Raw genomic sequence first — 6983 nt, 5'->3', positions numbered from 1 at the left:
CCTCTGCAGAGTCACAGCTTCAGGTGTCTCATCCTCATGTCATTGCTGAAGGTTGCGCGAAGGCACCCTTGCAGGACCACGTCGCCATCTGCTGGCAGAGATGGGCAAGTGCGATGCCAGGACTGGGAAGAAGGGTCTTAACACAGATGGTCAAGGACCACTGGTGAATTCTTTTCACGCTGGCCTACCTACTCCTGTTGCTTTGAAGGGCTTCCTGCCTTGTGAGCTAGTGTTTAAATATTAAACCCCTTGCTAAAACGGAATCTGTTTTTACAAGGCAGGGAAGCTCGCGCAGTTCTTTTTTCATGGGCGTTGCCTGGTGCGTGAAAACCGTAAATACTTTATGTAGCTCAGGTGAGGAAAGGGAGATGAATAGGAACCATTTTAGTACCATATGGGTAATTTTTTTTTTTTAAAGATTTTATTTATTTGACACAGAGAGAGATCAGAAGTAGGCAGAGAGGCAGGCAGAGAGGAGGAAGCAGGCTCCCTGAGGAGCAGAGAGCCTGATGCGGGGCTCGATCCCAGGACCCTGGGATCATGACCTGAGCCGAAGGCAGCGGCTTAACCCACTGAGCCACCCAGGCGCCCCCCATACGGGTAATGTTATTGTTGTGTTTGTGGAGTCTCTGACGCTCCAGAATCCTCTTCAGTGTGTCATGATACCTTCTTCTGCAGGCTCTCCCAGGCCTGTTGCCCCCGACTTTGAAGATTAGAACAGTTGGGCCCTGTAAAGATGAAGAACTGCATGGGCAACTAACGGATTTTTTTAAAAAAAGATTTTATTTATTTATTTGACAGGCAGAGATCACAAGTAGGCAGAGAGGCAGGCAGAGAGAGAGAAGTGTGTGGGAGGGAAAAGCAGGGTCCCTGCTGAGCAGAGAGCCCAATATGGGACTCGATCCCAGGACCCTGAGATCATGACCCGAGCCAAAGGCAGAGGCTTAACCCACTGAGCCACCCAGGCGCCCACAAACTGATTTTTTTAAATGAATGATAAAGGGACTCCTGGGGGCTCAGTCAGTTCAGTGTCCGACTCTAGATTTTCAGCTCAGGTCATGATCTCAGGATCATGAGATCGAGCCCCACATCAGGCTTGATGCTGGGCATGGAGTCCTCTTACCTGCTTAAGATTCTCTCTCCCTCTACCTGCCACCCCCTGCAAATAAATAAATAATAAATAAATAAATAAATAAATAAATAAATAAATAAAATGAATTGTACAACGGCCAGGACATGAAATCATTAGTACTTAGTATAGTATCGTATACTCTATTTTAATAAGTACTTATTGAATGAATGGGGAAAAAAAAAAGCTTCCTCATCCCAACTCCTGACTACTTTTCAGCACACCTAGCTGCTTCTCCTGTCCTAAATGCTGCAATAATTTCTATAAATATATATAATGTTCAGTGAGAGGACACATGTTTATCATTTGTCTTTCAGCCTTTAATAAGGGGAGTATAAAAATGTGATTTGTAAAAAGAAACAATGTGCAGAGAAGCCTGCACACCCATGTTCATATCAGCACTATTCACAATAGCCAGGAAATGGGAACAACCCGGACACTCATCAGTAGAAGAATGGACACACAGAATACGGTCTAGCCCCCAGTGGAACACTGCTCAGCCCCCAAAAGGGATATACACCAAAGCTGTAACATGGGTGAACCTCGGGAACATGATGCTACAAAGAAGCCGGCCACAAAAAGGCTGCATATTGTACGATCACATTTATATGACATGCCCGGAGGAAGCCAATATGTAGAGACAGGAGGCAGATTAGTGGTTACCAGGAGCTGGAGGGAAGGGGGAAGGTGAGGAGTGACTGCTAAGGTTATGGGGTTTCTTTGAGGTGATGAAATATTCTCAAGCTGATTGTGGGAACGGTTGCGCAGCCCTGAATGTACTCAGAATACTGCTTGAAATGGGTTTGCATTTTATAACATATTATATCCCAGTAAAGCTGTTTTTAAAATGTGCGCAGTACAGTGCACAGGGCTAGTACATGAGGAAGTTCGGGGATTGTTTGTACTAGGGACCCTCACAGAGGAAGAGGAATCCCTCATGGAGAGCTGGGCTCACCGGGTAGACCCGGGCTCAAACCCCAGTCCTGCTCCTGTCTAGTAGCATTATTTTGTGCTAAAAGTCACTGTGAAGCTTGGTTTCCTTCTTTTCAAAAGAAACATGGTAATATCTTCCTCATGTTTTTTGGGGGGTGGAGGGGATAGATTATGATTACAGTGTATCTAAAGTTTCTTGTAAACACCATGTTCAACAAATACTCATTTTGTCTTCCAATCCTGAGCTGTTATGATTATGATTCTGTGGTTTTCAGGCTAGTGAAAGGGCTTTCTACTAAGTCCTCTTGCCTTTGGAATCTTCTAGTGGACAGTGTAGCCGAGTGGATTCAAAATATGAACTGAGGGGTTTGGATTGAACTGAAAGCTTGGACCATTGCAGGAATCTGTGGTTACCTCACTTAGGTGGCCCTTCCTACATTATGTGTCCACTGGAGTCTGTTCTATTCTACCCTGCAAGATCTTGATCCTGCAAATGATGATCTGCGGGTTTGTGGGCCATGTGCACCATCCTCTATCTTATTTTGAAATGATGGGGCACTTCTCGCTACAGGTTCTTCCCAGCCCTGCCTTCACCAACGCATTCTGCAAGGGATCGATTTGCAGAGTGGCCTCCTAACAGGGGTGATGCTGGGAATGTGGCAAGCATCAGAGTTTTTTCAACACCCTCAACTTTGTCTGGATGAATAAGGACCCTTCAGGCTACTCCACATAAACTGTGTTGGATAGAGGCAAATGTGCCACCAAGGCAGGGAGAAAAATATGAATAAGAGGGCATCTAGAAACATCTCTGCCATCCCCGAAACAAGTCACAGTGGTCCTGCCCTCAGCCACTTCAGGACTCAGATGAAGTTGATTCTGTTGGTGATTATTATGCTCCCTGCATTTGGAAGAGGCCTCCCCCAGTAGAGGGGAATGAATTCTCAGCATGGAATTTTCAGACTGTGGGTGGGGGCTGGGGAGGGAGAAAGGTTTAGGAGAAATTGCAGAAGGACTCAAGCCTGGGTGGCTCAGTGGGTTAAAGCCTCGGCCTTCAGCTCAGGTCATGATCTCAGGGTCCTGGGATGGAGCCCTGCATCGGGCTCTCTGCTCGGGGGAGCCTGCTTCCTCCTTTCTCTCTCTGCCTGCCTCTCTGCCTACTTGTGATCTCTGTCTGTCAAATAAATAAATAAAATCTTTAAAAAAAAAAAAAAAAGGAGGACTCATCCTGCTCTTCTTATGAAAAGGAAATAAAAAGGGAGAAAGATTCTGTTGGTTTTGACATTTCCTAATTCTCAGTTTTACAATGGGGAGTAAATTCAAATTCCCTTTTTAAAAAATAAAAAGCCTTCATTATGGGAGAGGCAGCTGCCAAGCTAAGAACCGGGAATGGGGAAGTGGGATTCAGACCCAGCCTCTACATCTCCTCTTCCACGTAGTCCCTCAAACTGTGATGCAGTGGCATTAGGCTTGATGTGACTTAAAATGAAGGTATTTTGCACTTTTTCTTAGGCTCTCACCCACCTTTTGGCGACAACATGTCATGGCTTGTGTCTGCTGTGAAGTATGGAGGAGGTTTTCTTCCCCATATGTGTTTGTTGGCTCTTGTGTTTTGGCTTAGAGTGCTGAGTCACGGAAACCTTGTTGGTGGCATGGAGACCTGGAGATGGACAGATGCCCCACCATGGTTGGAAGATCATGGTTCAGCAGTTGTGAAGAGATGGTGAAGTACAGTGGTTAGCAAACTTCTTCTGTAAAGGGCCAGATAGTAAATATTTTCAACTTTAAGGGTTGTATGATCTCTATTGCAATTGCTTAAACTCTGCTGTTGCAGCAGGTAGTATGTACACCAGTGAACATGGCTGTGTTACAATAAAACTTTATTTACAGAGACAGGTTGAGGGCCGGATTCAGCCTGTGGGCCAGAGGTTGCCAACCTCTGGTTTAGCAGACTACCTTAATTGCCTCACCTCCTTCCTCAGTGCTGTCCCTTATTTTAGAGATAAGGTGCTAGAAAAACTGGACTGTTTCCCTCAGCGCTCCCAGAAATGTTAAAATCATGAAAGGCCACTTTCAGAGAGAAGGACTTCAACCAAGTGGAAGCAACAGGAATTTGGAATTTTTAAACCTACAGCAGATGCTGAGAAATGAAGATTCTACTGTCTTCCCATTGTCCCTCAACGGAAGGCTGGGTGTTTTAATTAGCTAATGTTGGCAAATTGCTTTGAAGAAAATTGTAAAATGTTTCGTGCTACAAGTGCCAAGAATCCTAATTAGCTTTCCTTAAAGATACCACCTGGAAGTGTGATATTTTGTCGCTCGAGGTCCAAACCAGCAAGAATAACCTGCAGATCAAAAACCGGTTTTTAAGCAAACATAGGCGAATATAAATGGATCTCTGCATCGACGTCACATTTTCTTCCTTCTGCCTAATCTGGTTCCTAGCAGCTGGGATATTAAACCCCGTCAATGGAGGGGTGTGTGTGTGTGTGTGTGTGTGTCTTTTCCAAGAGAGCTCAGTGGCAATGGGGACATGAAACAAATTAACCCATCTGTGTGTTGCAGCCGACATTGCCTTTCGGATTTTTGGCTTGTGCCCCAGAGGCCCTGCCCTGGCGTGTCAAGGTTACAGACAGGAGGCGGCTGGCAGTCACTCAATCATAGAGCGGGGCTGGCTTTCAGGTACCCCAGCGCAGGAGAGATGTGTGCGTGCTCCGCCGTTCTTCACAGCTGGGTAATGAATGTGCTTTCCAGCATCCCTGTTTCGTGCAGCGGCTACAGCAGCAGCATCTGATCTGTGTCACCATCAGAAGCAAGTGAGATGTACTTAATATGGACCTTAGCCACCGACGTGCGTTGATTTGGAATCTCTGGGCTCTGAAGTCCCTGCTAAACTGGTCAGGCCAGCCTGGGTTAGAGGAGGCGGCAGGGGGTCAGGGTGGGGTTTAGGGCAGGGGTCCTCAGCATTGGTCATTTTCGGGCCCTGATGAGTCTGTGAACATGTGTTGCGGGAGAGGGGGCTGTCTGGTGCCTTGTAGGGTGCCGACCAGCATCCCTGGCCTCCACCCACCAGATGCCAGTAGCAGCCCTCATTCCCAGTGGTGATGACCAAAAACTGTCTCTAGATGTGAACTGATGTCCCCGGGAGGGGACAGTTGCTCCTCATGGAGAAGCATTGAGTTAAGGGGAGGGCTAGGAGTCCTGTTTTTCAGGGAGATCCTTGGAGCAGAGACCCGATGGAAAGTGGGCTCACACCCTCATCTCATCCACTAGCAAACCCCAAAGTCAGCCCTGCCTTGACCACATGCTATGAACTGACCACTTCTTGCTGTCCAGCCTCCCCTGCTCTCGTTCAAGCCCCCACATCTTGTCTAGACACACTACACGTTTAGCCTCCCAAAGGCACCCTGCTCCCCATTGCCCCTGCTACAGACCGTTCTCCACCCAGTGGCCAGAGGGGGGCATGGGAAGGGTCAGTGAGAGACCTCCCAGTCCCACCTGGAAGCCCTGGCTCCACGACACTTACGTGGAAGTCCTCCTCCTCCCTGGCGGTGTGCCCCATATACATATGCCTCTCCCACCTCTGCACCTGTCCCCTCTGCCCACAGATGTCCTTCACTCCCCCAGTCTCTGCTCAGATGTCCCTCTCCAGAGGGCTGCCCTGACCCTACCTTGAAGAGCACGCCTCTGCCTTCTCTGGGCCAGGGGTCCTCAGCCTCGGCACTAGTGACATTTGGGGCGGAACGACTCTTTGTGGTGGGGGGCTGTCCTGAACCTTGTAGGATGTGAGCAGCATCCCCGGGCTCTCCCCACCCACCAAGCTGCGACAACGAAAAATGTCTCCAGACATTGCCGGTGTCCCCTGAGGGGCGACATTGCCCTAGCTGAGAACCACTGCCCTCTTCCTCCTGCTTAGTTTTCTTCACAGGACTCTCTGATTGAACATGCAATCTGTTTGTCTTCACAGGAAGGCAAGTTTTATGAAGAAAGCAGAGACTTCATTTTGTCCCCTGTTGTCCTTCGAGGGCAGAGAATAGAGCTTGGTGCACAGTAGGTGCTTAATAAATGTCTCGAATATTATGAAATTCATACTTCTAAACAACCAGTAGGGTGATAGGACCATGGATTTGGGGCAGAACTGGGCCTACAGAGTGTATTTTACTGGTCCTAGACATGGAAATTCTGTGCCCTGGATGCCTGCAAAGTCCTTAAAGCACAGAGAAACCTTCAGGAAAGCTTGGCCAGCAGTCCTGGGAAAGGGCAGCTCCAGGGCCTTTCTCCAAAGTGCTTACCAAGCAGGTGAGAGGCAAAGGCAGGAAGCTGTTTCCCGAGAGTGCCCAGGTGAGCCTGCGGAGCACACTTGGGGAGACACAAGGCTCTTGTTTTTTTTTTTTTTTTTTGTTTGTTTGTTTTTAAGATTTTATTTATTTATTTCATAGAGAAAGAGAGATCACAAGCAGGCAGGCAGAGAGAGAGAGGGAAGTGGGCTCCCCGCTGAGCAGAGAGCCCGATGCAGGGCTCGATCCCAGGACCCTGAGATCATGACCTGATCTGAAGGCAGAGGCTTACCCCACGGAGCCACCAAGGTGCCCCACGAGGCTCTGTTAAGAGGGAACCGCCCCTGGGCTGCACGCGTTTGCAGACTGAAGGATCCGGGTAGTCTGGAGATCCAGGGAACATTACAGTTAATATTTGTGGGTGCTCTGGGGATTTCCTTTGTGGCTGCAGGTAGTCCCTAGAGCTTGGTCCATGAAGATGAGTTCCTCCCTTCATTCCCCTCTCCCACATCACTAAGACATCTGGGGGGACAGCTGTGACATAGTGTGCTGAGCCCCAGGAACACAGTCTTGCACCAGTGCTGGGGGCTGGGCCCACTTGCCTCTTCTCTCCCTGTCCCCCCACCCCCTCCAGTGCTGCCCTCATA

The sequence above is a fragment of the Lutra lutra genome, chromosome 12 (assembly GCF_902655055.1).
Source record: "Lutra lutra chromosome 12, mLutLut1.2, whole genome shotgun sequence".
Lineage (NCBI taxonomy): Eukaryota > Metazoa > Chordata > Mammalia > Carnivora > Mustelidae > Lutra > Lutra lutra.
Note: the sequence above shows the minus strand (reverse complement) of the source record.